The sequence below is a fragment of the Mustela nivalis genome, assembly GCF_964662115.1.
Source record: "Mustela nivalis genome assembly, chromosome: 6".
In the NCBI taxonomy this organism is placed as follows: domain Eukaryota; kingdom Metazoa; phylum Chordata; class Mammalia; order Carnivora; family Mustelidae; genus Mustela; species Mustela nivalis.
In genome coordinates, this window is record NC_139025.1 from 75,118,340 (window position 1) to 75,124,343 (window position 6,004).

Consider the following 6,004-nt stretch of genomic DNA (forward strand, 5'->3'; position numbering starts at 1 on the left):
TGTTTGCTAAGCAAAAAAGAAAAAAAGAAAAAAAAGCAAGTGATGACGCCATCATGCTTTTCAGTGTTAAAATGTTTCAGCATTTATGTAGTCACCAAAATGTAGTAAAATAAAATGTTGGATTTTCCAGCACTTTAAATTTAGACAATTCTTGCCTTCTTTTGTTTTTATTCTCCGCAATTATCAGCAAGTAGCTGATGGATTTTCTCTGGAGGAAGGATGAATCTGAGAGTGGGGCGTGTTTGAGAACTCAAGCCAGTGTCCTGCTTTAAAGGATTATCACAAGAGAAAAAAGAAAATGATGTTCCTCAGTGGAACAGGAAGCTGCTTATTTATTTATTTATTTATTTATTTATTTATTTATTTTAATATCTCATTTCTAAGTAATCTCTACACCCACTGTGGAGCCCAAACTTATAACGCCGAGATCAAGAGTCCCATGCCCCACTGACTAAGCCGGCCAGGTGCCGCAGGAGGCTGTTTTTAAATGGAAGTGGGACATTCTATTTGTAGATGTTAGCCATTTATATTAACCTGATTGACTTTCAGAAGAAATAAAAATTGTTATTAGAGAGAATGGCCTTTAAAAGTCCTCACCAGTAAAATACTGTGTGTGTGTGTGTGTGTGTGTGTGTGTGTCGCTCAGGAGCTAGGGGAAGACTGAGAAATTAGGATCTTTTTTCTTTAATAGAGTGTAGTGATTGATCAAGAGGACCGGTTCAGGGAAAAAGGAAACTAGTTCTGGAATTCCTGCTGTGCTGATCACTAGATCTGTGACCTTGGGCACATTCTTTAAGGATTTAACTTTCCTAAATTTCAGTTTCCTCATCTAACAAATGGAGATAAGTATCTATATTACAGGGTTGCTGTGAGGATAGGAAATTAAAAGTAAATAAAGCTTAGTATAGTGTCTGGCATATGTCAAATCCTTGATATATCTAAGTTATTTTTATTATTGCTAAATATCTTAAAATGCAGATTTTTTTCTAGTTAAATAAACTGAACTTCTAAGTTAGGTTTTCCGGTTTTTTCAGTATAAGAGTAGGACTGTTTTCTTGGCATGTTTTAGCAATTACTTTATGTTCTCTAAAATTAGGGGCTATGCAACAAAGATGTAGAATAAAATGTGAAATGGGCTTTGCCAAGTGGTCCAGTGGGTTGACCCTGAAAAGATATCCAGTTTAACACCTAAGTACCAGGACACCAGAAAGGAAAGAAAAACAACTACTGTTTAGAGTGCACCTGTCTAGAAGAAATTTTTGAATGGCAAATGGGCGCTGACCCTGACAAAGAGGAAGAGACTCCTTAGAGGCATCCCAAACAGTATCTCCTGAAATTCAACTATTAAGAGTCTTTGGCAGAGTGGAGCTAGTTTGGGTAGATTTGGAAAGCTTCACAGGGAGGACCTAGAGGGACTAGGAGCACCTGTGGAAGATCTTGTAAATGAAGCCCAGGGGAAGGGAAGCCAGAAGGAAATTGGAAGTCTTCCAGATGGGGTCAGTGTTTTTCTTCTATTTCATTAAAATGCTGAAAATAGTGTACATACTGAGTGCAGATGGCAAATAAATATCTATAAAATATAATCAGTTTCAGTTATTTCCAAAGTTTTCTGTATTTCCACCCTACTAGGCAGGGTCCTTACTTTCAGGGACTCCATTCATGGAAACATGATGCATTCTGTATGTTCATGAACATGAAGGAGGTGATGGGAAAGGATTCATCTTATTCTCCTTTCGGGTGTTTAAAACTTTACTCCCACCACCAACCCCCTAATATATTACCACTAGAAGTCTCCACACCGAGGTCATTGACTTCCCCCTCCTTGAATTTTAGTTAAGCTGCCATGGTCGGGACCACATAGTGTTTATGACATCAGCCAATTCCTTAGAAAACATTAAGCAGGAGTATTTTTGTCTTTGGCTTCTTCTTTAAGATTTTTCATTTTGCTGGGGAGATGGTTAGATCTCAAAAGCCAAATCTCCAAAACAACATGGATTTCAATCATAGGATATGGCATCTTTTCTTAACAAGCAATCTAAGAAAACAGCTGTTGAAAACTGACACCCAGGGAATGACATCAGTAAGTTGGCCAAATAAGATGTTCCTTGCCCCTACCCCCCATCAACAACTTGGTATCCACCCTAGATCACAACTGCCTTCCTGGGAGCTATGGGATCCAGCACTATATGCCAAGGGACTCAGGAGAAGTCTTGCCAACCCTTACAGGGTAGTAAACATACAGACCTCAGTTCCAGTTGTGGACCCTGCAATGGACCAGGAACTGACTCCAGTGCCTTTTGCCCATGGCCCAGGAAGCCCTGGAGAACATTATCTTAGACAATTACCCATGAACAAGAAATCTTCTGTGAAAGTCCAGGAGTGCAGCTGAGGTTCCAGAACACCACTGGAGAGAAAAGAAAAGAAAAGAAAAAAAAGAAAAGAAAAATATATATGAATTTGGATGCATCGGAGAGGGTAAGAGGAACAGTTTGACCTCACCTACGTTACCCTTTCTCCATGACAGACCTTAGTGCATGATTTCTTCCACAGTGGAAAGTGAAACCAAGTGAGTGAGCACCCAGCTTCCTCAGTTGTGTAGGACGCCAAAGAAGCCCATTTTTTTTTCACCCCATCTAGAGTAGTGAATTGTAAGCTCACCACTAGGGGACAGGAAGGTGGCTGGCACAGTAACAGGACTCTCAGAGGGCACTAAAGGGCCATATCCTAATAAACATGTCATGGACTCCATCAAGGAGCTCATCCATGATCTACTAGGGAATGCTTCAACTACAGACACCCCCCCCCCCAAGCTGGCCACAGGCACCCCCAGCACCCTTCGAGTCTTACTCCTTCACTCTTATACACACCCTATGGCCAGTTCCCTACCTGTGGCCCCAGCAGAGATGAGAGAGAGCTTTGGCAGATGGTTAGGGAGCCCTCACAGAAGGCCTGCACCAGCCCAAATCTCTGATTCAGGGTGAGACCACAAACTTGAGCTCTAGCAACCACCCTTGAGGAAGCAAAAGGGAGGCTATCAGCACTCAGCCTTCTATGCTGATGGATAAAGAGAGAGCACAGAGCCCAAGAATTCTGCCACATGAGGAAGCAAGAAGCATGGAGCAGGTGTATCCACAGAAGATGGAGAAAACCTCAAAATCTCTAGCAGAGCTTAGGGAAGGTTTTTCTCTCCCAGTTATTCAGTAAAGACTGGAGGGGGTACTGCAACTTTAAATCTGAAGGCAACAATGTCAGACTTAAAGGGAGAAGAAAATTCAAGGAAACAGGACATCATCAAAGGATCAATAAATCTCCAGTAACCTACTGCAAAGACATGGAGATCTGCAATTTACCCAAGACAGAATTTTAAATAGCTGTTTTTAGGAAGCTGTAAGAAAACATAGAAAAACAATTCAGTGTAATCAGGAAAATAATACATGAACAAAATGAGAAGTTTAACAAAGAAATGGAAACCCTACAAAAAAAAGAACCACGCAGAAATTCTGAAGCTGAATATAATGAATGAAATGAAAAATGCAATAGAGATCATCAACAGCAGAACAGATCAGACAGAAGAAAAAAATCTGTGAAAAATGCAGTAGAGATCATCAACAGCAGAACAGATCAGACAGAAGAAAAAAATCTGTGTGTTTAGAAGACAGGAACTTTTGGGGCGCCTGGGTGGCTCAGTGGGTTAAGCCGCTGCCTTCGGCTCAGGTCATGATCTCAGGGTCCTGGGATCGAGCCCCGCATCGGGCTCTCTGCTCAGCAGGGAGCCTGCTTCCTCCTCTCTCTCTGCCTGCCATTCTGCCTACTTGTGATCTCTCTCTGTCAAATAAATAAATAAAATCTTAAAAAAAAAAAAAAAAAAAGAAGACAGGAACTTTTGAAATCATCCAGGGAAAACAGAGAAAAAAGAATGAGGAAAGCTTGTGTGATCTTTGGGATACCATCAAGAGAAACCATCTGGAAATTATTGGAGTTCCAGAAAGAGAAGAGGGGAAGAAGGGGACAGAAAGCTTATTTAAAGAAAAAATGGCTGAGAACTTCCCAAATCTGGGAAAAGATTTAGATATCTAAGTTCATGAAGTTCATAGATACCAAACAAATTCAGCTTAAAGAGATCACCAAGACACAATAAAATAAAAACTATCAAAAATCAAAGGCAAAGAGAGAAACTTAAAAGCAGCAAGAGAAAAGAAGTAAAGTGGGGCGCCTGGGTGGCTCAATGGGTTAAAGCCTCTGCTCAGGTCATGATCCATGATCCCAGGGTGCTGGGATCGAGCCCCGAGTCAGGCTCTCTGCTCAGCAGGGCACCTGTTTCCTTCTCTCTCTCTCTCTGCCTGCCTCTCTGCCTACTTGTGATCTCTGTCTGTCAAATAAATAAATAAAAATCTTTAAAGAAAAAGAAAAGAAGTAATGTACAAGGCAACCCCAGAAGGCTATCAGCCAGAGGGGCAGGATCCAGTGAGATGTTATATTCAAAGTGCTGAAAGAAAAAAAATCTGCTAAGCAAGAATGCTCTGTCCAGCAAAGTTGTCCTTCAGAAATGAGAAATAAAAACTTTCCCAGACAAACAAAAGCTGAGAAAAATCAGCACTAGACCTGTCTTACAAGAAATGCTGAAAGGGGTTCTTCAAGCTGGAATGAAAGGGCACTAGTTAGTAACATGAAAACATACGAGAATATATAACACAATGGTGAAGGTAAGTATATATTCAAATTCAGAATGTGTTAATGCTGTCATACAGCAGTGTTAATCACTTAACTCTAATATAAAGGTTAAAGGGCAAATGTATCAAAAATAAGTATAGCTATAATAATTTATTAATGAATACACAATATAAAAAGAAGTAAATTGTGACATCAAAAACATAAATACATAGCAGGTAGGAGGCGGGTCCTACTTTTGGCTTTGCTGTCTCTATGACTCTCAATAAGTCTCTCAACCCAGTGCTTTTCAGACCACTTTGTACACAGATCACCTAGAGTTCTTGTTAAAAATGCATATTTAGAGTCAGTAAGTCTAAGGTGAGACCTGAGATTCCAGGCAATGCTGTGATGCTGGTCCACAGACCACACTTTGTACAGCAAGGATTTAACTTCTCTGAGCCTCAGTTTCCTCTTTTGTAAAATCAGAGATTAAGACTCAGAGGCTCTTCCCACTAGAACACATTCTGATAAATCCCTCAGACAGCACTGAAAAGATTATGCTACACCTCCTCCCCACAATACCCCTGATGCAGGATTCAAACTCAAGACAATACTAAACCTGGAGAACATGGAAGGAAGTTAGACAAATTCTGTTTTTCCTGTGATAGCCACTTTAATCCTTTTCTTAATAGATCAAACATCATAGGCTTTCCAAAATTTGTTCTCAAATTTTGGTACCTTCAGTGCATCCTTGGTCCACCTAGTAATAACCCAGCTGAGCCCAGTCAACCCACTGGCTCAGAAGATATCCTGCCATATGCCCAGAACACTCGAGGCACCCGAAAAGTTGCGTTATCAGTACATTATCATTCTTTGGGAAGAGCTAAGACCAACCTGGAGCCATCTGATCATAAGAAAGGATTTTTTGTTTCCTTAACTGCAGTTCTACCTTATATGCCAGGTGCCTTCTCGACAAACATTTGAGTGCCTCCTCAGTTTATGCCTAACTCAAGGATTGCCTCATCCTTTCTCAGTTCCATAGCATCTAAGGATGTCATATACAGCTCTGCCCCCCAGAAGGAGGGGCCAGGGAGGCTATTTCTGTATATTAAGTCTCCTTCCATCAGACCAATGCACTGGCTACATGAAAAGATGCTCAACATCATTAGTCATTAAGGAAATGAGAATCAAAACCATAAGGAAATATTCCTTTATACCCACTAGGATGGCTATGATAAAGACCAGAACAAGTATTGGTGAGGACGTAGAGAAACCGGAACCCTCACATGTCACTCGTGGGAATGTGAACAGGTGCAGCCACTTTAGAAGCAAGTTGGTAATTCCTCCAAAAGTT